General features: G+C 45.4%; 1 long non-coding RNA gene across 1 annotated transcript; it reads left to right on the top strand.

Annotated features, from left to right (window-relative positions):
- Positions 1 to 531: 531 nt before the first annotated feature.
- LOC144094137 (uncharacterized) lies at positions 532 to 22,451 on the top strand. The gene is made up of 4 exons (XR_013306427.1): positions 532 to 863; positions 1,878 to 2,000; positions 13,170 to 15,903; positions 22,298 to 22,451. It is a non-coding gene; the product is annotated as an uncharacterized LOC144094137 (long non-coding RNA).
- Positions 22,452 to 24,034: the final 1,583 nt, after the last annotated feature.

Raw genomic sequence — 24,034 nt, 5'->3', positions numbered from 1 at the left:
ATCTCAGTGTTTGTTTAATGTTTTCTTTTTCTGTTTCAAGTTTGGTATCCACTCCTGTAATAGCCGGCCAGGGCTGACAGTATGAATAAATGAAATGAAATGAAAAATAAGGCGAAATGTGGTTTACGAGAAACTTGGTGCTGTGTTAAAGAAATATGCAGGAAAAGCTCGTTAATCCGGTCGGCAAAAGACCAGAAAGAAAAGAGAAAAGCTAAGAAAACAATTTGTAAAGTTCTGCAAGAAGCTGAAACATTGTCGCCTGCTTTTGACATGAAAACTGCACGGCAATGATGCACAGAGGCGCGGAGCGCCTTAGTCTAACTGCAATTTTCTAACAGTTTGCAGTATATATTTACCATGACGCTAATAGACACGCTATTAGCCACGCGCCAGCGCCTAGCGTGCTTCCCAACGCCGTTCAAATCCAGCGCGCTGCTGCCAGGTCACGTGGCAGGTCGCAGCACACCCTCCTCTCTCTCGGTGCATTCCGGAATGATATCCGGCTAGGCCTTACGCCGCGCCGTACCGTGCTCCGTGCTGCTGCTGTTCGTGTGCTGTTTGTGTCTGATTTCAAAATCGTTCCTTCAAACTTCCGTTTGGATTTCCTGCTTATCGCAGCTTGCGCCGCGTGTCAGCAATGCAGCCGTTCGCGTACTTTGTGAAAAGTACCACGCCGAGAAGCATGGAGCCGTTTCATATTGACAACACGTTCGGCTTCAACCGTAGCAACAGCGAAGCAAGAGAAGAAAGCGGTTACTGGAATGCGTCGAGTCTTCGTTTCCACAACACGTTCGACTTCAACCATAGCAACCGCGAAGCAAGAGACGAAAGCGGTTACTGGAATGCGTAGTCTTCGTTTCCAGGTGAGATCCATAGTGTAGCGCAAGAGTGCGTGCAATTTGCGACCGCGAAAATAAACGAGCGAGCGCAAAGGCGAGAAGAAGCGGAACGGACGAGGCTCAGTCAGCTCGGTCCTGTAAGTTTCCCTTCGGCATTGCGCGTGAGTCACTGGTTGTTTCCGCGGCAGCAAAGTGCATTCCACATCGAATCATCAAACTGCTGGTCCGTCAGTGTTCACAGTGTATGCGTTGCGACGCGAGCGCCGAGGTGTATGCATAGATGCGTTTACTGAATGGCAGGCACGCGTAGGAGTCCTAAATGTAAATGTGGCAATTGTATACCGCCCAGCAAGGCGCGTGACTATGTTTTGGGCTTTCGTTGAGGTGGTTTCCCGACTTCCTGTTCATTATTAGATGTGGGACGTGATCGTGCACTGCATTCACGCGTGTTTTTGAGGCCCGTTGCGGACTGCCGATAGCGTGCGCCGCTCGGTTTGTTTAGCGTTCTGTTATTCGCTACGCGTATGTTTGTCTTTATAGTGATCTGATGTGGCGTCTTAAGGTTAGAACACACCTCTACGAGCTGATTACACCAGCTGTCAAGCTCAGAGTGGGAGGGGTGTGACGCGTCAAGGCATGCAAGCGACTTTGAGAATTGAAGCGACTCGTCACTGCGATACCACAACAGGTAGCTGCCTGCTCGATCACTTTTGTAACATTGGTAACGTTTCCTGCAGCTGTAAAATTCTTTTAGTTGCTGGCGGCCGTGAATAAAAATGATTGCTAAATGATGACGAAGAAGTAGCCCTAGAAAAAGAGCGCTTTGTAGCCCTTTCAAATTAATTGGTTTTGAATAACCTAAGTACTACTGAGCTTATGATAAAAACTAGTGTGAGCAAGTGGCGCTATGTATTTGAAGTTTGGCTGTTTATACATTTTCTTGTGGTTGTGTGAAATGCCAGCTATACAAATAATTATCAGGAAGTGCCAGGCTTTGTGGGTGCAAAATAGACAGCTGGAAAGTATGATGTTATGCAGGTGAAGTGCCTTCTCCTCAGTAGTGAAGAGGTCTGAAAGAGCTTCGTCGGAGAAGATGTCTCCACTGTCCAGATTTGGGGCTGTTCTTGTCTGTGCCCGTTCAGCGTACATTGCAGAGCACAAGTATGTGTCGAGTTTTCTCAGATCTATTTTTTTTTCACCTCTGCATTGAGGTCAGTGTGTTGTAATGTCTGCTTTGGAGCAGAACGTTGATTGCATGTATTGGCATTCCCCTATTCTAAATAACGTGCGTGTCTCTTCTTAGTAGGTCATCATCAGATAGTGCCAGTTTCATGCTCAGAAAGAAGCAGTGCTTAAATACGGGGGGGGGGGTATCGGCTGGCCTCGGAACCCTTACAAAACTAGTGAGGAATCTTAGACTCCCTGTATGTAAAGAGAACCTTGATGATCGCGACGAGTGTATCACTTGTGACGAATGCAGTTGCAGTTATCACAATGGAAACTGTTCTGGAGGTTATGTAAAAAGTACAAAGGGGAAAACCTCCAAGGCCACCTGGAAGTGTTCGACTTGCATACTTGCCAGAACCAGAGGGGGAAAGTCGAATGAAAAGTCGAAAAATGAACAGGCATGTGAGCACAAGGCTGAACTATTGCAAATCAACGCCAAGTTAACTGTTCTCTTGCAGATGAAAGAGAAAGTCGACGCTCTAAGTAGCTTGAAAGAAGTTATAGAAAGTCTTGAACAGTCAGTGCAGATGATGTCAGCCAAGTATGACGAGCTTCTAGAAACGCAAAAACGACACGATACGGAAATACAAAATCTGAACAAACGGCTTGAAGTCGTAGAATCGGTGGGATCTGAGGCTGAGGTGGGTCGATTGAAAAGGCAAATAAATGACCTTGAACAGTATGGACGACGCCAGAATCTTGAGATCCATGGTCTGAAATACACTGAGAACAAAAAGGTGTTAGCTGTTGTGAACGACCTTGCATTGTCTTTGAGCCTTGAACCGGTCACTGAGAGTGAAATTGAAGGTGTGCACAGACTTCCTCAGAGGAAAAATGAGGACAAAACGCCTCCTGTGCTGATCCGCTTTGTCAGCCGGAAAACAAAAGATCAATGGCTAGCAAAAGTAAAAGATCTGAAAGGTAAGCAATCTGACATACGCCTTTTTGACAACCTGACAGCCTTCAACAGGCGACTCTTGTGGCTGGCACGTTCAAAGGCAAAGCAGTGTGGCTACCAGTATACCTGGCAGAGAAGTGGCAAAATATTTGTCAGGAACAGAACCGGAGAGAATGCAATCTGCATTGCTTGCGAAGACGACTTGGTAAACATTCGGTAGCCTTAGGTTTTCATTCGCGCTGATTTTCTGTGGGAAAAAAGAAACCTATCATGACCTATTTTGATATTGATTCTTTCAATAAGTACATGCTGAATTCTGGAAAGTCTCTCAACAATTCTCTCAGTTTTTTCATTTAAACGCACGAAGTCTGCAAAACAAAATAGATGAAATGGTTGTGTTGCTGTCAACTTTGAGGTTAAAGTGGGATGTATTAGTATTTTCTGAAACCAGGTTTAGCAATGATAATGATGCTCCTAACATTGATAATTATAAATGCGTATCTTTGGCTCGACAAGAGAAAAGAGGAGGGGGCTTATCAATTTATTTGAGGAAGGAAATCGGCTATCACTGTTTACCTGAATGCTGTGAAATGAATGAAGATGTAGAAGCTTTGTCTTTGTGCTGCGGAAACATTGTTGTTATAGGTTTATACAGACCGCCTTCAGGTTCGGTATCTGCGTTTTCTAACTTTGTTGAAAAAACTTTGGAATATGTCTCTCTTAATAATTATGAAGTGGTTTTTCTTGGTGATATAAATGTTGATATTCTGGGTCAAACGTCCGTTACGAGAAATCTGCTAGATTTGTACAACAGCTATGGATTTGTGAACTTAATTTTCTCACCAACACAAGTTACTGATAACCCTGAAACGCTTATTGATGTGTGCTTTACGAATATTTGCACTAGTGATGTCCCGGCTGGCGTTTTGACATTAAGCATTAGTGACCATATGCCTATATTCTGTATAGTTCCGAGTCAACCAAAACAACACAGGAGTAAACCGGAAACTTCTACATTTAGAAGAATTTGTGAAAACAGCTTATCAGAGTTTCGACGTCTTTGTGCTAGCACAGATTGGAGTAATATTTTAAGACAGGAGGATGCATGCCAATCGTACACAAATTTTATATCTACTATTCAAGAACACTATAATACTGCATTTCCGCAAGCAACGCACAGAACTCATAGAAAATCAAGAAAGCCGTGGATTTCAAAACAACTATATGACCGCATAGAGGAAAAGAACAGACTTTTTTCTCGTTTTGTGAGAACAAAAGACACTGACATTCTCCGTCAATTCAAAACGTTCCGCAATAAGTTAGGCGCTGACATTAAAAAAAGCAAGAAGAGATTATTACGCGAGAAAGTTCTCCATGTCTGATGGCTCGAAGGGAACATGGAATACACTTACGATCTTCTATTTAAAAACAGAACCAACGCACCCGTTTCACTCCACATTCATGCTGCGAACATTGATGGCGCTGACCTAGCGAATGAATTTAATGGGCATTTCTTATCTGTTTTTCCACGAAAATCTACTGATGGTCCATATCAAGATGCCTCAGTCTATATAACCAGTAAACAAAGTAATTACATGTTTTTGTTACCATGCACTGACTCAGAAATAATTACCATTATTCACTCCTTACGCAGTAATAGTGCTCCAGGTGTAGATGGCATAGCTCCAGTCCCGATCAAGAAAGTAGCAGATGTCATTGCGATACCATTAGCACATATAGTCAACCTAATGTTCACGACAGGCACATTTCCACATCAGTTGAAAATAGCTCGTGTCACTGCCATTCATAAAGGGGGTGACATTAATGATTTAAATAATTATTGGCCGATCTCCATTCTTTCAGTTTTCTCTAAGATTGCGGAACTTGCAATCAACACACGTCTTTCTCAATATCTCGACAAAAACCATGTATCTCCAAGCAACAGTACGGATTTCAAAAAAACAAAACAACTGAGGCCGCCTTACTGGAAATCAAAGAAAAGCTAATTGGAAACATAGAAAATAAACTGCTAACAGTTGGCATATTCCTTGATATGAGGAAAGCGTTTGACTCGGTTAACCATAAGATATTGCTTGAAAAAATGCAGTGTTATGTAATACGAGGCGTTCCTTTAACCTTATTTGCTAGCTACCTTGACAACCGATCTGAAACAACTATCATTAGCGGTATTTCATCTGGGATTGGTCAGATGTTGTCTGGTGTGCCACAGGGCTCCGTTCTAGGACCAACGTTGTTCTTATTATATATTATTGATATCGTCAACCTTCGTCCAGCAGACAACATTATAATCTATGCAGACGACACTAACGTATTTTTTTCAGGGCAAGATAGTAATATTTTGCAAGCAGCCTCCAATAGTTGGTTATCCCAATTGTCTGTTTGGTTAAAATCAAATAAGTTAGAACTTAATGTCAGGAAAACAAAGTACATACTGTTTAGAGCCAAAAATACGGAAGTTCGAACAACTTTCAAATTCACTTCGAACAAGCTGTTATAACTAGTGTCAGCTCTACAATGTTCCTTGGAGTCATTTTTGAAGAACACTTACTCTGGACAGATCATGTAAACTACGTTTGCACTAAAATGGCTCGCTCTGTTGGTATCCTAAATAAATTTCGCACAAAACAGTTTTGCTGCGAGTCACACGGAAAAAAGAACCTAGTGTATTTTCTTATGTACTTAACAACACAATAATATCTGAGGTTGAAAAATACAAGTATTTGGGTCTCACATTCAACAGTAAACTCTCTTGGTCAAACCATATTTCCATTACATGTTCAGCAGCATTGCGCAAATTGTGGTTCTTGAAAAGGAAACTTAGAAATGCACCTGCAAATACCAAAATGTTAGCATACAACACATTTGTCCGTTCCAAACTGGAGTATGCAGCAGTTGTATGGGGTCCTCATACTAAAAAGAATATAATGAATTTAGAGCGTGTTCAAAGGAAGGCTATCAGATTCATCTTTAGTAAATATAAAAGAGAGGATTCTCCGTCTTTAATAATGCTTGCAAATAAAATCAGTACGCTGGAAAACAGGCGGAAGATAAGTCGTCTCCAATTTTTACATAACATTATAAATGGAAAAAGCGCACTTCAGCAGCCTCATTGCGTAAAACCTCTAAGTTCACGCCAGACAAGACACAGACATAACCTTTCACTTACGCCAATATTTTCTAAAACAAAATCCCATACGAATAGTTTCTTTCCGCGTACTATACATGAATGGAATTCTATACCTGTCGATGTATTGCAGTCACAAAACTTTGCAGAAGAGCTGGAAAAACATCTTTCTTCCATAAACTAACTGAAACAAAACCAGTGTTCACAATCTGTTATGTTTTCCTAACTCCTTCACTTTGTGATGCCTTTTTTTTTTCCCAGAAACAGTTCTGTTGTTCTGAGTAAAAATTGCCCGCCTGTTTGTTATTTCACATGTGCCACTCTTCATGTTTTGTTCGTTATTGTGCTGGTGCCAGAGCGTATTCATTGAGTAACACTGCTACACCCAGCATTATTTTTCGTTAGTGTTTATTGTTGTTTTGCATTGTCACACTTTTTACTGTATTGCCCCTCCTGCTAGGGCCAGTTTATTGGCCTGCAGTATCAATAAATAAATAAATAAATAAATAAATAAATACTGCCTCGAAAATTCAAACTACAAATTTATTTCTCTCTAGTCTTTTCGCATGTACAATATTGTTTGTTGATCTGGGGAACGACTACCTCAACCAATCTTGTGAAAGTACTTACTTTACAAAAAAGAGCTGTACGAGCGATTGATAATTTACATTACAGTGAGAGCACGGGTCCTTCCTTCCTCAACCATAGACTGCTAACCATCACGGCCGCTTACCACAAGAAGCTTGCTGTTTATATCAGAAACCTTATGAAAGGAAACTGGCAGACCTTCGAGAGCACATATTTAATTGCCCAAACAGCTTACAGTCTAAGGCACCCTCAATACCATGCATCAAAATCCCGTACAAACTATGGGTTCCAAAAACTAACTCACATAATTCCTCATACATTAAACGCCTATCCATACTTAACAGAATTGTCAGTACAAAATATGTCCGAGGTCAGATTTAGGAAATCTGTTCATGAATATTTTTGTTATATCTAGTTGTGGTGTGTTTTTACCTAATCAGTTTTTGTCTTTGTTATGTTTTGCTCTTAGTTTTGTTGTGCTTAGCTCTATGCATGACTTATTTCTGTTTCGTTGTCAATAAATCCGCTGCTTTTCTAGTTTCTGTTACTTATGGAAATTTTGTACCATTGCCAAGTGCAACTTTGTTTTGTTTTTTTTACATGGGGAGGACAGGCCTCTGTCAGGCGGTACTAGGCACCTTTAGCTTGCTCTTCCTTGTTTGCAGTCTCTGTACTGGCCAAACAAAACCAATAAATGAAATGAAATGAAATGTATGAATCCGAAGCAAGCAACCAATTTTCTTTTTCTTGTTAGTGGTGGTTGCAACATTTCTGCTGTCATTTATAAAATTTCGTGGTGATTTTTAGCAAGAATCATTAACACGTTTTCTTGAAGCCGAAACGAAAAAATGCAAAGTTGACAGCACAGCACACAGGGTGGAAGAAAAAGGGAAACCCGCACCCTCATACCATGAGTGAGTCCAGAGCTGGCCGCTCAGCTCCAAGGCTACACAGCAACAACGAGCACACTGGCATAGCGTCAGCTCAGCCGCTTTCTCTCTCTCTCTCTCTAGTTCCCTCCCCACCATTTCTCGAGTCACTAGAGACCCCCTTCAATGCAGCCAGGCTTTAAAAAATGCAATTATGAAGTAATGGGCTACAGGGCAGCATTCTAAGGTGATATTACAGCATGAGAACAATGCTTTTATTCTTTTTTCCTCTAGTATCCATCTTCCATGGCACTCCTCATAGACAATCATAGTAGAAGGATAACCATGTCAAGCTTCTGCAGTAATGCCGGTGTCACATGGCACTCCTCAGAGACTGGTCCAGCGAATACGTCTTATTTCACACGATGAAAAGAATATGAATGGTGTTATATAGTGCAGCTATGAATGCACCTCAAAGATGAGAAACATTAATTGGACTTGACAGCTTCTCTTCTGTGGCCTCTCACTGTATAACGAAAGTAAAAACAGCGCCAATTTTTACATAAACAACACAGAAAGAACAAACAGAACGGGCACTGTCGTGTATGTTCTTTCTGTGTTGTTTATCTAAAAATTAGCGCTGTTTTTACTTTTGTTACAAAATGTTACACCAACTAGTCCAGCAAGAGGTACTGTTAAATGAACTGTTCAATGTAGTTTCAATATTTTTACTGCCTCTAGATACAAGTGGAAAATAAGCAACGTGTACTGCAAACTACTTAAAGGTCTGTTGAATTATAGCCTGTGCACAAAAAAGCTAAAAGTGCTAAATGAGAAAAGGTAAATGTTCATCATAAATTGTTACCTCTGTGATAATCTTGGTCAGTTTTTATTTTTTTGTTGCCATTTCACTTGCTTGGTGATGACACTGTGCAAGTTCAGTGAATATACTTGCTCTAATACACTTACAGGAAATTAGGAGCTTGTAGTGACCTGTTTGACTCAGCCTTTCGGCATGCTACCTGATATAGTTCAACAAAGCTTGAAAGAAACTGCATATACTATGGACACCAGATGTTTGCTTGCGGCTTTTTTCAAATGCCTTAGACATTAATGTTCAAGCGCGGACAGAAATAAACAGAGCGTGCCGCACAAGAAAGAACTGCTTTTCAGCGCCGCCTAGCAAAACCACACGTAAGCTCAAAATCGCGACACGCATATGCATGCCCCCTACCAGCGCAACCCTCTCATTGCTCCGCTCGCCTCACATTCGGCTGTAGTCAGGGTCACGCTGATGATGATTATGGTCGGATGGTTGCGCCTTTAGTAGCGAGCGGGCATTTCGGAGTGCAAAGACCGCTGCCTTGATGCCACAAATCCCGCGGGGGCGACGCTATCATTATGTCGCTTCATCTGTGACAGCTGTAGGCGCGTTTTCATCGCAAATAGCGCGCGTATTTCAAACATTAGTTGCCTCTGGGAATCATTTCCATCTCGCTTTAGACCAAATAAACTTAAAAACACTCGATCCACTACCGCAGTTTCGGGTTCTTTTCATACAGTTACCGTTCATTTTCGGCTTACTCCTACGAGGAACCGACGGAGCTGCAAATCATGCACCCTGTGTGTCTGTACTTCACCACAGTGCTCCTGCATTGGAACCTCGCCTAGGAGGTCAGCTTAAAATGAGATGAAACCGCAGCTCTTCGCGCTTTTTACAGCGCAATCCAGCGTCTCAAGGATAGTGACTGCTTCCAAATGTGCTGGGTGCAGCTGTTGGGTTTCCACACCTATATTCTCAAACAGACCAATGTCTATATGTAACCGGTAGCAGTGAAGTAATACAGCTCGCACAGAAGAGTTTGGATCGCTTGCCGGGTTCTGTCGTGGCTCATACTCTGATTAGTGGGTGATCACGGGTACTTATATGCCGAATTTCGCACGCGGGGCACGCAACAGTGACGCACTGCTGCCGCGGCATTCGTGTGGGTGAGACAGCGGGTGCTTGTAGTCATCCTAAGATCCGAAGGTGCACGCAAAGTGATTACCATGAGCTCTGCTCCGCACATGACAGAGCGATACGCAGCGCACTGTCTCGGTGGTGGTAAGAGCAGGATCCAGTATAGGGGCAGTTTGTTTCGAGGGAGACAGGCAGGGTGCATGCACTAGTGCTGCGTAAGCGCCTGGTAGGGACAAGGCGAATCATCAGTGATAACTGTAGAAAATTAACACAAAACTGCGGCAGTATGCCGAGTGTTTTGAGCGCGTTTGCTTGCGAGTGAGACGCAGCAGAGTCCCAGCGGCAGCAAAAGTTCGAAACACGCGGGTTGTTTGCGGCGCAAACACGCCTCCAGCTGTCTGAAACGAAGCGGCTTAATGGTAGAGCCGTCCCCGCGCAATTTGCCTTTTCAAGACAGCGGTCTTTGTTTTCCGAAATGTTCGCTAGCTGCACAGAGCATGACCATCCGATCATGATCATCATCAGCACGACACTGACGCCGGACGAATGCGAGGCAAGCGGAGCATTGAGAGGGTCGCGCCGGAAGCGGGCCTACACATGCGCGTGGCGATTTCGAGCTTTCACCTGGTTTGGCTAGCCGGCGCTGACACGCAGTTCTTGTGCGGCGCGTTCCGTTTACTTCTGTCTGCACCTGTACATGGACCACCTTGTGATATTTGCTCTGCGACTGGTAAATAATTTATAATTGTGTCTCTCTTTGTTGTTTCAGGCTGTTTTAGATGCTGTAGTGAATTAAAACTGCATATGAACATTTTTATTGTAGCCTTTTTTATGCCTCAGCAGACCTAAAGTCCAACTAGGCATCACAGCAGTCATTCGGCTGATCAAGCCTAAACAACATCAGAGAAAGAAATGGAATTATAAATTATTTAATGGTAGGCAAATACCACTTGGGATTCGTGTTTTCTAATGTCTAATGCAGCGTTTAAAAAATATTTGACCAAAGTTACGTTTTTGTAGTCCTTGAAACTTATTTTTTAGGTGTTGTATATTTCAGTGTTCTCAATTTGCAGAGTTAGCAGTGTTCAGTACTGCTTACCTTCTTTTTGTTGTTCTCTTTTCATTCATTGGTTGGGCCCTGTTTTCCTGTGTTATATTGTGTTCTGTAACCGCATAGTGCATCCCTTCTTTTTTGTTTGTGCACCACTTCTGTTCATTGTTTTTTTTTGTGGCAGGCCTCATGACAGCTGGCAGCTTTCCTTTCATTTTTGCCTTCTGCTCTGACGGTGCTCATGGTACTAGACAAAATATAGTTTACTAAAAGGCTGATTTCTAAATTTACAGCATCATTAAGGTGCCCTCTTCCTTTTTAGCACATGCCATTAATGGTGATGCCTACTGTTGCCAAGAATCTTACATTGACACAAATTTGTTTCAGAAGTGCAGGGCATGCTTTGCTCTCATGTAGAGTTTGTGCATTTACAGTGTATAGTTTGTACATGGTCTCTTAGTTGGCATTCCCTACTCGAAGGCAGAAGCAAGTGTCGGCTTTTGGTGTAGTCACGCATTTGTAGCGTCCTTGCTGAGTTGTGTTTTGCGTGGGCCGCGCTGTGTGAAACAAAAAAAATGTCCACGGTGCCGCGGCGGGGTTCCGGAAGTGACGGCCCCCTTCTGCCTCCTGCGCTTCCGCTCTAAGAATTCGCAGACCATTCGGCTTGACCAGTCTCGCTATGCGCTCGGAGCGAGAGCGGCTCCCACTCTGCCAGATCCAAACCGGATCGCGGGAGCGACCAGTCGAAGACACCATTAGTATACTGAGGCTCAAATGAGCGAGCATCTGAGGCCAAAATACCACTATAACTTCGTGCCGTTTGTCAGCTTTCTTTATGATGTGCATAATTGTTCAAGTAGGAAATAATTTCAGGTCTGAGTGGTCCTTCATTTGCTTTTGCTTTTCAGCCTTTACGCCAGATGTCACATTTTGGAGGATAGTTTGTCACATCCTTCATCATTGAAGTAGGTAGCACAATGTACCAGCCGTGACAATCGGTCATTATAACTAAGCACCCCACCCTCCCTTTATGAGCACACCAAAGCTGAGATCTGATGGCAACTTTGATGAGTATTGACACATGAAGTGGTCTTGTAAAAAGCATAATGTTACGGACCACTTTAAAATTTCCTGATGGTATTGGGTTCAAATCATGTTTTTGCTTGCTGCCAAGCTCGCTCAACGGCACTTTCATTGTGAAAATTAGTATAACACTTGGAAAAGGCAGCCAGGTCCTTCATTTAGCGTGAGTCGTGCACACTGGAATCCTGCTCCTGCAGCAAATCATGTGGGTCATATTGGAGGTTGTTTTAAAAAGTAATGAAGCTTAGATGTGAAACCGGTGATACACAGTTATTACCATTTTGTGGCCCTTGACCAATTTCTGTCTTTTAAAGGCACTGTACTAAAAAGAAACTGAAGTGCACTGGAGCCGCTGGAAACCTTTTGTTTGAAGAAAAGGCATACTGACTGTGCTCATGACAAATGATTATTGCAAAATTTCAAAATGTTCATTTTACTACTTCTTTATGAACATGTACTCTCTAGTGTCACATAAGGTGTTATGACAGAACTTGTCTGTCATTTTTCTTTGCACTTCAGTTTTGTTTCTATTTATATTTTGTATTTCTTAGCATGAACCACAGGCCATGCACTCCTGTATTACATTGTATAAGGAAACAGTGGCAAGTCAAGTGCATCTGCGTGTGGGCTCCTCGTTGAACACTATTCTAAGACACTAAGTTGTTTGCCTTGGACTATATCAATAGCCCATGCGCTTCTAGCTGAAAAAATAAGTAATGTTTCGTTCAATTTTGACTACTAGAACTTTGCTAACAAGGCAGCATGTTGAGGACACATTCGATTTACTACAGGTCAACCGGCATTAGTTCCTTGCTTGACAAGCGCATGGGCAAGAACTGCAATTAGAAAATTGCTCTTACCAGTCACTGCGAAGCCGCCGCAGTGGCTGAGTGGTTATGGCACTCGGCTGCTGGCACGAAAGACGTGAATTCAATCCCGGCTACGGCGGTCAAATTTCGATGAAGGCGAAATTCTTGAGGCCCGAGTACTGTGCGGTGTCAGAGCATTCTAAAGAACCCCAGGTGGTCGAAAGTTCTGGAGTCCTTTATTACGGTGTCTCATAGCCTGAGTCGCTTTGGGACGTTGAACCCATATAAAACAAACCATAAACCAAACCAGTCACCGCGTGTTGATTTAAACACAGGCAGTGCTTCTACTATTTTTATTTTCAGTATTTGCTGCCATACATACGAATCTGCGATTTTCAAGAATGAAGTCATTTTTTTCAATAATTGTGCAGTTAAAGTTGCATGTTCTAAAGTTCGAAGCAAGCAGTTGCCTTTTCTACTTCACACTGCTATCAGAACTCACCACTATTGCATGGCACCATCAACGTCAAGGTGCAAGTCTTGTGTTGGTAATAAACGGAATGATTTCTTACTTTCTTGCTTCAACAGGCGTTTAAGCATACTGCTGTTGTTGCTGTGAAGTGTACAAATACAATTATTATCATATTCCTGGCTGCAAATATGGCTAAGAATTTTTATATGCGTGTTCTTTTTAATTTAGGTTATCTGAATTTAAGGTATAGAAGGCAATGTATGACACCGTGAAGGGAATCCCAAAGGATGCAGTATTTCACAAGAGAACTGCCGTTCCCATCTGGTCAACAGAAGCAGTTGTACTATGCAGTTCCAGTGGCAAGTGCTCAGGAGGTGACAGCGGAAGGCAAGGAAAATGTTCTCCACAAGGCTAAGCATAGAGGGCTGGGATAGTCGGTTCTGGGAAGAATTGTGAGACATCATTCCAGCGCACAAAAAATATGTCCGGTGTCCATGGTGCCTATCCTCTTCGTTCATGTATTTTTGTGCGCTGGAGTGCGAAAAATGTATGCACTGAGAGGTAATTGCTAGCTGTATCCGGATATATCTCAGGGGCATATACTCACTCCGTCAGTGTATGTGAGAATTACGACTCGGTTTGTTAGTGGTTTATAATATGAAAGCACCAAACAAAGGATAATGCCAAACATACAAGACGTGATCAAATAATTGTAGATGTTGTCTTCATGTGAAAGTTTATTTACAGGAGGTTAATTGATGGGTTCAGTTAGCTCGTGTGAGGATAAAAGCAGCTTAAAAGCCTAGGCTCTATGTGCAGTGCGGCAGTGCAGAATCAATGAAATTACTCATAATGAACAACTTTTAGTGAATATGTACTTCTCATGCCATGGAAACAGAAGACGGATGGTACTTAGCAGTCATTTGCCCTGAAGCTTGGAATTTAGGTACTGAGGCCTAAGGGATGCTGATTCAGTATAGGCATTCTTGGGTGCCGCCACATTTGCCATCGTCCATGAATCCTGTGGTTGCCTCTACTTAACAACGAAAATTTTTATGTTATAACTTGTAGCCATCGGTGAAAGCATTTTGCATGGAAATAAGCTTGAATTGAATGCTAGCTGGCCTATTGTTTAACTGTCAGATGCCATGATGGAAGCGACTGTTAGAGTCCATCATGTAGCCCATTATGAGCCCCTGTTTGCTCTTACCTTCTATGCTCTCTTGTCTAGCTGTTTTGCATACAGATTTACAAGTCACGTTCTAACTTCGGCTACTTCAGTTTATATGTAAAAAGATTTTGGCTACTTTTTACTCAAGCATAGGTGTGCTTGAGCACTCTTTCGCTAGCTTTGCCGCATGCTTTGTAAAAATAGTTTGTAGCATTGAATATGACAAAGCATATCTTGGCCACTTTTTTACACTTACATGTTGGGAAGAATCACGCGACTTGTGAGTTACGTATATGTGTGGCAGTAAACATTGCTACTTTTGAAAAGGCGCCGGTCTGCCATACAATGTCAGCGAAGCTTAACGAACCCCACTTGGTCTAAACTAATTTGGAGACCTGCACTACAGTGTCCTGAAGCCATTATTGTTTTCTGCCTTGCTGTGAGAAGCGGCTCTTGCAAGTGATCTGCCTGCTTAGAACCAGTCAACTTGTTAAGCTTATTCACTTAACTCATAATCAACTCGGACATTTTTTATAACTGGAACCCTAACGCCTGGATGCACCAAAAGAAGTGCATCTCACTGGAAGACAGAGCATGCTAGGCACTCTAGTGGGCAATGCACAGTACGCAGAATCTAGTGTGGGTATTGTATGTGTGCAAGTGTCTGCAGGTACTCTGCAGTCAGCTGCACCAGAGGATCAGGATGTGTATAGCAAGCTATACCTAAACAAAACTCATGTCACTTTTTTGCCACTTTTTTGGAAGAAATGAAGAGGAATGGTCTTCTAAATAGATGCAGCCGGCCATGCAGTGCTTTACAGTTCTGCACCCTGTGCGCATAAAGTCTCAATACATAGATTTTGTCACCCTGAAACATACACGCATCATATATTTTTTTAGTCGAACTACATCTTATCTCCTTTTTGTGCCCATCTTTATGGGCATCTTGTAATCATTTCTGTAATTCCCTAATTTCTCTTATTTTTGTTTTCTGCAGCAGTAGAATTTCCATATCAATTTATTTCTCCAGGCTACCAAGTATTAGTATCTCTGAGCATGGTAATGATTGAAATTACCGGAGATGCTAGAGTGCTGTTGATTGTCTCAGAAAGCCTTACTGTGTTAGAAGGACTGTCATGCTCAATATCAGCTGCAATGCCAAAATATGATAGGAATTCAGAATATGAAGCAGGCGTACCCAACTGTGTTGTAAATATATGCAGTTAGCTATGAATACAAAAGAAAAACACAACACAATAATTCACATTTTCATTCACACAGCATGATGATGAACAGGGGCAAGGGAGGAGGCACCTCAGTGTTTTTCAGTGTCTTCCCCCTTGTCCGTGTTCATCGTTGTACTGTGTGAATGAAAGTGTAAAATACTTGCTGATCCAGACACTGATTTCAAGCAAATTAATGCATGTGGGGTGCTTTATGTGAGTAGCATTGATTTACTATAAAGTAGAAGACAGTTGATTTACTGCAGAGGCATTGCAAGTCGTATTGAATGTGTACTGTATGTTTGTACCACTGAGCTAAATTTTATAGCAGTATTTGCTGGTTGTCTTTGCACTGTGATTATTATAGTGTATTTCACACAAATTCGTGATTTTGTTCTGTTGTTCTTCAGGCATTGTGGCTACACAGCTGAAGTCAAGCTGCTATCAGGAAATTCAACCTATTCGACTTTGTCAAAAAAAAGATGCATGCTAAGATGCTAGGGGCCTCCATCTTGGTTATTCTGCCAATTTTGTCTACCAATGAAGCTAAGGATGCTTTTGTGCAAATGTGATCATTTTTTTGTTTACGATATGTGCTTGCTCTTCGTCTTCGGCAAGAACAGAAATGATGTGGTTATGTGCATGCTCCAGTGTACAATCATTTGAAAAATTATGACGCTACGAGTGTGTGCCACACTATGCCTAACTGCGTGCAGGTGTTATCTGATGAAATGCTCGTGCCATCAAGGCCGGCGCAGCGAGATTGATGGATGTTAGTGCACATGACTCGACATCAGGAGTGCTTGCCGTTTTACACCATTTGCATACATTCACTGGGATCTCTTAATTTTTCTTACGATAGTATGTCCAAGCTCACAGCATCTCAATCAAGACATTCTACAGTATACCAACCACACCAAATCGAATGGTACATCGACCACACCAGGAAACACCAAACGAAACCACACCAGAGCCGGTATCAGACAACCGGGTCACAGCACAGAAAGCCAGACCAGAACACACTAAAGCACACCACACTACGCCACATCAGGACCCGTGTCTGAAAATCCTGGTCTGGTCGGATCACCAGACACGGTCACACCAGAACCCGTGTCTAAAAAAGCCAGTTTGGTGTAAACACCAGAAACGGGCTGGTGTTTTTTTTTCGAATGGGTATATGGCATTTCTTTCAATTGTGCCTATGAACTACTGGCAGCGTATTGATTCCTTTTAAAATAATTTTGATGCATAGTGTTTTGTTCAGCTGTAGTTTAATTTGAGCCCTCTACATATGGTGAGTCCACTTCAGACTAACTTGGGACTTCAAAATTTCCTCATGTTGCATTTGGATTTGTAGACCTGAAAGCTTCATTTTGTACAAGTGTATTTGAAAGAGAATTTGCTGTATATAATATATAGCCTACTACAAGAAATTAGCACAAGAATTAGCCTTGCTGTTCATAGTGGCAGCTGATGGTTATGTCTTACATCACTCATTTAGCTCCAGACTACAATTTTGCCATAGTTCAAGGTGGCCTTAAAGGAATGGCTTCACTTTTTCCCCCTTATCTTATTGTTTGGGAAGCATATGCCATTGAGTCGTGCATAAAAGGAAGATAATATTGTTACAAGTGGACGAATCATGAACGAAGAAGTGGCGGTGCGCTGAACGACGACGACGTTGACAGTTGGTAGCTGGGCGCTCGGTTCTGAGCTGAGTGCTGGCCATCTCAGAGCAGCCGCCAATATAGACTTACCACCGTAACATCCCCGTACCATCTTTTGGTGGAGGTCGCGGGTTCGAGCCGACATGCCGACGACCCGACGAGCCGACAAGACGACGGGCCGAACCGGCTAGATGACTACCGACTCGGCCCCTCCGTCTGCGCCTGCCACGCCAACTGTCGTCGTAGCCCACCCTCGCGACCCGGGCACATTCTGCGGTACAGATGGCGTGGACGTCGAGGACTGGCTCTCGCTTTATGAGCGTATTAGCCAGCACAACAGGTGGGACGCCACGCTGATGCTGGCCAATGTAATATTTTATCTCGCTGGCACCGCACGCGTCTGGTTCGAAACCCACGAAGAAGAGATTGCCACGTGGGATGCCTGCAAGCAAAAGCTCCACGGCCTGTTTGGGAAACCAGTTGGCCGTCAGCTTGCTGCCAAAAAAGAACTTGCAGCTCGCGCCCAAACGGCCACTGAATCATATATTACATACATTCAAGACGTCTTGGCACTGTGCCGAAAGGTCGATCCCAACATGACCGAAGACGATAAGGTAGGCCACATTCTTAAAGGCATTGCCGACGATGCCTTCCACCTTCTTCTATGCCGGGACTGCTCTACGGTTGACTCCGTTCTGCAGGTTTGTCGACGCTTCGAGCAGGCCAAACACCGGCGCATTGCACACCGCTTCGACCGCCTGCCTAACACAGCTGCCAGGTCCACGTGCGAGGATCTTCCGACACTAAGGCAGCCTTCCAACCCCGACCACGTGACTCGCATCGTGCGCCGTGAACTGGAGGCGCTGGCTCCTGTTACGCCCAACGCGCCCTTGTCGGCCAACACCCTGGCCACAATATCCCTTATTCAAGCTGTCGTCCGCCAGGAGGTCGCCAACTTGGGCATGCCCTCCAGCCATCGTCCCGTCGAACCTCGGAGTGCGCGCCCCATCTCTCCCGTGGTCGCTACTGCTACGGCCCGCAACACCTTCGTCCCAAGTTACACAAGGTATCGCAATCCGGATGAGTGGCGTACCCCTGACGACCGGCCGATCTGCTTTACGTGCTCGCGTGTAGGCCACATCTCCCGCCACTGCCGCAGCCGTTGGTCCGCACCTCCCCGACCTTTGCCCTACGTCGACCGCCGTTATGACTATGGACCCCGTCGCTTCACGCCTCGGAATGACCCACCCAGCGCCGAGTCCACACCGCCTTCTCGTAGAACCAGCCGCTCTCCCTCCCAGACAGCCCACCGTTCCCGCTCACCTCTTCCGCACCGCAGTTACTCACCGTCCTCTGCAGGCCGCTTCGCGGGAAACTAGCCAGTGCAGCTCCCGGAGGTGATGCTGCGTTGGTGCCCCGACCTGAAAATCCTCTACTGACCCAGCCTTCGCCCTGTAATCTGCTCGACGTTTTTGGGGACGGTGTTCCTCTTTCTGCCCTCATTGACACTGGTGCCCAAGTCTCGGTTCTTAGCTCATCCTTTTGCCGTCGCCTCAAAAAAGTTCAGACCCCTGCCGCTTCGCCCACCGTTCGCGTTGCCGATGGCAGCACTGCTGCCGTCACTGGCCTGTGCACTGCCCGCGTCACTCTTGCCGATCGTCACATCCCAGTTTTGTTCACCGTCCTCGAACACTGACCTCGCAATGTGATCCTTGGTCTAGACTTTCTAACCGCTCACTCTGCCCTTATCGACTGCTCCAGCGGCCTTCTACGATTGGACCAGCCTCTCAGCTCAGCCGACACACCCTCAAGCTCCACGCCCCGCCTTCGCTCCACCGAGTACGCTCGCCTGCCCCCCGACTCTGCCGTTTATCTGCCAATGTCCCCATTTCCTGCGGTTCCTGATGGGGATTATCTTGCCTGTTCACTCGCCGATGTCGTTCTCTCCCGCAATGTTGTTTTTCCGAACCTCATCGTGACCGTCACCAAGAATAGCACCTCCCTTCCTGTCCTCAACTTCAGCTTGCCACCACAAGTTCTTCCTGCAGGCATATCGCTTGCTACTTTGTCTTCTCTCACCGACTGTACCGTCACTGCTCTCTCACCTGGACCGCCTTCTACTGTCTCTCAAGCGGCCGACATCCCGGCTAACGCTCCGCAATCCATTTCTGCGATGATTGCTTCTGACCTGAGCCCCGAGCATGCACAGGATGTTCACAACCTTTTGGTGTCCTACTCCGACATTTTTGACTTCGCTTCTGCTCCTCTGGGTCAAACATCGGTAGTGACTCACCGCATTGACACCGGCGATGTCAGACCGATACACCGGAGGCCTTATCGTGTGTCGCTACCAGAGCACCAGATCATCCAGCGGGAGGTGGACAAGATGTTGGCCAACGATATCATCGAGCCTTCAAACAGCCCTTGGGCATCTCCTGTCGTGCTCGTGAAAAAGAAAGACCAAACTTGGCGGTTTTGCGTCGACTATCGTCATCTCAACAAGGTCACGAAGAAAGACGTCTATCCCATTCCGCGCATAGATGATGCCCTGGACTGTTTACATGGCGCCCGCTACTTTTCTTCCATCGACCTTCGTAGCGGGCAATGGCAAATCTCTGTTGAGGCAAGAGACCGCGAGAAAACAGCTTTCGTCACAACTGATGGCCTTTACCATTTTAAGGTCATGCCCTTCGGCCTTTGTAACGCCCCTGCCACATTTGAACGGATGATGGACTCGTTACTCCGGGGCTTAGAGTGGACGACCTGCCTTTGTTACTTAGATGATGTAATTGTTTTCTCGCCCTCTTTTGAAACCCACCTGCTTCGCCTTTCGTCCATCTTGGCACTTTTCCGCCGCGCGGGTCTTCAACTCAACTAAAAAATGTACTTTCGGCCGCCGCGAACTCAAAGTCCTCGGCCATTTGGTGAATGCGAGTGGCATACAACCTGACCCTGATAAAGTTCGTGCCGTCAGTGCTTTTCCCTGTCCCCTGCTCGCCCAGTGATGTCCGCAGCTTCATCGGTCTCTGTTCCTACTTTCGCCGGTTCGTCCCGAACTTCGCAGCCGTCGCTCGCCCTCTCACCAATCTGTTGCAGAAAAGCGTTCCTTTTTCCTGGGGCCCAGAGCAGGCTACTGAATTTCCAGCCTTATCGCCGTCCTCACCAACCCTCCTGTATTTGCCCATTTCAACCCGTCTGCCCCGACTGAACTTCGCACCGATGCCAGTGGTCACGGAATTTGCGCCATCCTTGCTCAGCGACAACGCGGCCAGCACTGCGTGATTGCGTACGCCAGCCGTCTTCTTTCTTCCGCCGAGAAGAATTACTCCATCACAGAACGCGAGTGCCTGGCTCTTGTTTGGGCCATTGGAAAATTCCGCACATACTTGTTCGGCCGCCCATTCATTGTTATAACCGACCACCACGCCCTGTGTTGGCTCTCATCTCTCAAGGACCCTACTGGCCGTCTTGGCCGGTTGGCATTGCGATTGCAAGAATACACCTTTTCCGTGGTTCACAAGTCCGGTCGCCTCCATCAAGTTGCAGACTGCCTTTCCCGCTATCCCGTCGATCCTCCTTCGACAGACTGTGAGTCGGATGCCTGTGTCCTCTCCATCTCCGACCTCTCCCACATTGCCGACGAACAGCGCTTGGATCCCACCCTCACCTCTCTCATCGACCGCCTCAGCACCGACCGCCGCGACACTTCTCTGGCCCGGTTTTTGCTGGACGGGAACACGCTGTACCGCCGCAACATGCGACCTGATGGCGCTGAGCACTTGCTCGTTGTTCCCCGCCACCTACGGTCCGCTATCCTCGAACAACTGCATGACGCACCTACGGCTGGTCATCCTGGTGTCTCCCGTACGTACGACCGCGTGCGCCGGCGTTTCTTCTGGCCTGGTCTGTACCGCTCCATCCAACGCTACGTCGCCGCTTGCGACGTCTGTCAGCGCCGAAAGAAGCCCGCTGTCCTGCCGTCTGGACACCTGCAGCCGATCCCCATCCCGACCGACCCGTTTTCTCGTGTTGGGCTAGATTTACTTGGGCCCTTCCCGGAGTCCTCCACGGGGAACAAGTGGATTGCCGTCGCCAGCGATTATGCCACGCGGTACGTGATCAGTCGCGCCATTCCAACCAGCTGCGCCACTGACGTCGCTGACTTCCTTCTGCACGACGTCATATTACACCATGGCGCTCCCCGTCAACTCCTTACCGACCGTGGCCGCTGCTTCCTTTCCCGAGTTGTTGACGAAATCCTTCGTTCGTGCTCCGTTCGTCACAAGTTCACCACTGCTTATCATCCTCAGACGAACGGCCTTACGGAGCGTCTCAACCGCACGCTGACAGACATGCTCGCCATGTACGTATCCGACGACCACCGGGACTGGGACATAAGCTTGCCTTTTGTCACCTTCGCCTCACCTCTTCGCGCCATGATACCGCTGGTTACTCGCCCTTCTATCTTCTCTTTATACGAGACCCCTTACTCTGCTGCCCACAGCTGGCCCTGTCACTACATATGCGCGTGACGCTATCGCCCGAGCAGACGCCGCCCGCCAGGTTGCTCGACACAAGCTCTCCGCCTCCCAAGAGACTCAAAAACACCGCTACGATGGCCTGCACCGTGATGTGCGATACCCTGCTGGATCTCTCGTCTTGCTGTGGCTCCCATCCCGTCGGGTGGGGTTATGTGAAAAACTTCTGCCGCGCTACACAGGTCCTTATCGTGTATTACGGGCAGTGACCGACGTAACGTATGAAATCACGCCGCTGCACCCAAAGCCGACGTCCGCTCCACTGAAGTCCGAAGTCGTTCATGTAGCTCGCCTCAAGCCCTATCACCCACCATCGACATCGTACGCCTAACACGCACCGTGACGTTGCCTTCAGCCGAGGGGGATAGTGTTACAAGTGGACGAATCATGAACGAAGTGGCGGTGCGCTGAACGACGACGACGTTGACAGTTGGTAGCTGGGCGCTCGGTTCTGAGCTGAGTGCTGGCCATCTCAGAGCAGCCGCCCATATAGACTTACCGCCGTAACATCCCCGTAACAATATGATGATGCAAAGATGGGCGTTTAGAAGACAACAGAGAATTCTATTATCATTAAGCTGAGTCACACCACTGTGATCATAGGTCTCTTTGAGTCCTCTGTATTATCCTGTTCTACATCCTTCTGAATTTTTTGTTGACTTGCACATGGTTCCCCGAAGAGGGAGTTTTATGAATGGTTCAATGTATGGTTTTCATGGCATAGTTCACTTTGTATAATCTGTATAATCTATTTCAGATCAAAAAGCTAGCACTCATTGAGAGTGAGCCAGCTGATGAGGCTACAAAACTTATTATGAAGACTAGTGAAGACTCCTGTTGCCCTTATGTACACATTGAAGGGGCGGGGCGAAAAAGAAGCATATAAGAACCTACGGCTGTACAGCGCAATTTTTGGTGAGTAGATGTGAATCTTCTGAAGGTTATAGACACTTTGTGAACACACCATCTACTAACAGGAAAAAGCTACTTTCAATCTACCTGGTGTGGTTTTCAGCACTTCCGTTATCAATTACTGAGTAGGGATCCAAATTTAAGACTATAGGTACTAAATTTTTGCTTGTTCGTTTTCTTCCTTCAAACTAAGCGTTAGACATTCTATACTTGTACGACCATTAAATAATTTAATATTTAATTTCATAGTTGTGGTTCAAAGGTGCAAACACACACGGACCAAGAGACGAGACACACAACCAACACTGTTCTTACAACTGATTTTTTTATTAGGAAGAAGCACGACATATATATACACAAGGAAAAACAGCGCACATGTGCGATGTCAACAAGACTTCTAGTGCTAGTAAAAGGTAAAAACCGCTTTAAAAGCATGTGTGTATCTGCAGAACCGCTACCCACTATGTAGCATATTGATTTCTTGAAGCGATAATGTAACAGATGGTGTACTCATGCACCGATTACTTTTTCTGATAATATGAAACGCCTCGGCTACTTCTCTAGAGCGCTGGTCAGAATGAGCGAACAAGACATCAGTATCGTCAAAAAATGGCGTACATTTGCAGGTGAAACATTGCTTAGCTAGGTTAGTTTCTTTATTAAAGAATTAGCGTGCTCCATTAGCCGCACGTTAACGCAGTGGCCAATCTGGCCTATGTAGGTAAGGCCACAGGACAGAGATTTGATACACTACGCTAGTCTTACAGGGAACATATTTTCATGATTTATGTTTCAAGCATTTCTTCTGCGCCCTTCATGCTTTCTTTGAACTGCCGCCCCCACTCTTTCTAGCTTGTTAGGTGCAGGGTACAGAACCTTTACCCTATGCTTGCTCCCCACTCTTTTTAATCCGGTGCGACAGCGTGTGGACATATGGCACAACCACTACCTTTCTTCTCCCTTCTTCCGAACCCTTTTCCAGCTCCGAGGTACTTGCAGACGATTTCAGCACATGGAGGACATTGTCTGCACTCGAAATGAGAACTGAGTCCCGGAAACCAGCTTCCCTAGGTCTGTCTATTTGGGTTAAGTGACTGGGCATCATTTTCTGATAAGATTTCTTTACTGCCATGCCTAAGCATCCCGTAACGGTGCCACTTTTTACAAGCTTTGAATGTAAGGGCCTGTAATTCAAAATAGGCTTTTCACTTTTAGGGGAATACTGCCAACAGACATGGTTGGGATTGAAAGAGAATTTTAAATCAAGGAATTGCGATATTTTCTTGAGGATCTTCATGTGTGAACTTCAGCCCAGACCCAATACGTGCAAAAAAAATCAAGAACATTTGACACAACTTCGGGATTCACCTACCTAGCCAGCACCAGGTAATCGTCCACATAACAGAAAATGCGTATGCAATAACCGGCTAGATCAGTCTCAGATTTCATATCAACCACGCTTAGATAAATGTTACTGAGAATGGGATCTACCTTGGCACCTATGCACACACCCGATTTTTGCATATCAGGTCGACCATCCCACTCAACAAGCGTGTTACTCAGGTAGTAAGATAAGAGTTCC

The sequence above is a fragment of the Amblyomma americanum genome, chromosome 6, assembly GCF_052857255.1.
Source record: "Amblyomma americanum isolate KBUSLIRL-KWMA chromosome 6, ASM5285725v1, whole genome shotgun sequence".
In the NCBI taxonomy this organism is placed as follows: domain Eukaryota; kingdom Metazoa; phylum Arthropoda; class Arachnida; order Ixodida; family Ixodidae; genus Amblyomma; species Amblyomma americanum.
Note: the sequence above shows the minus strand (reverse complement) of the source record. Positions and strands in the feature narration are given on the sequence as shown.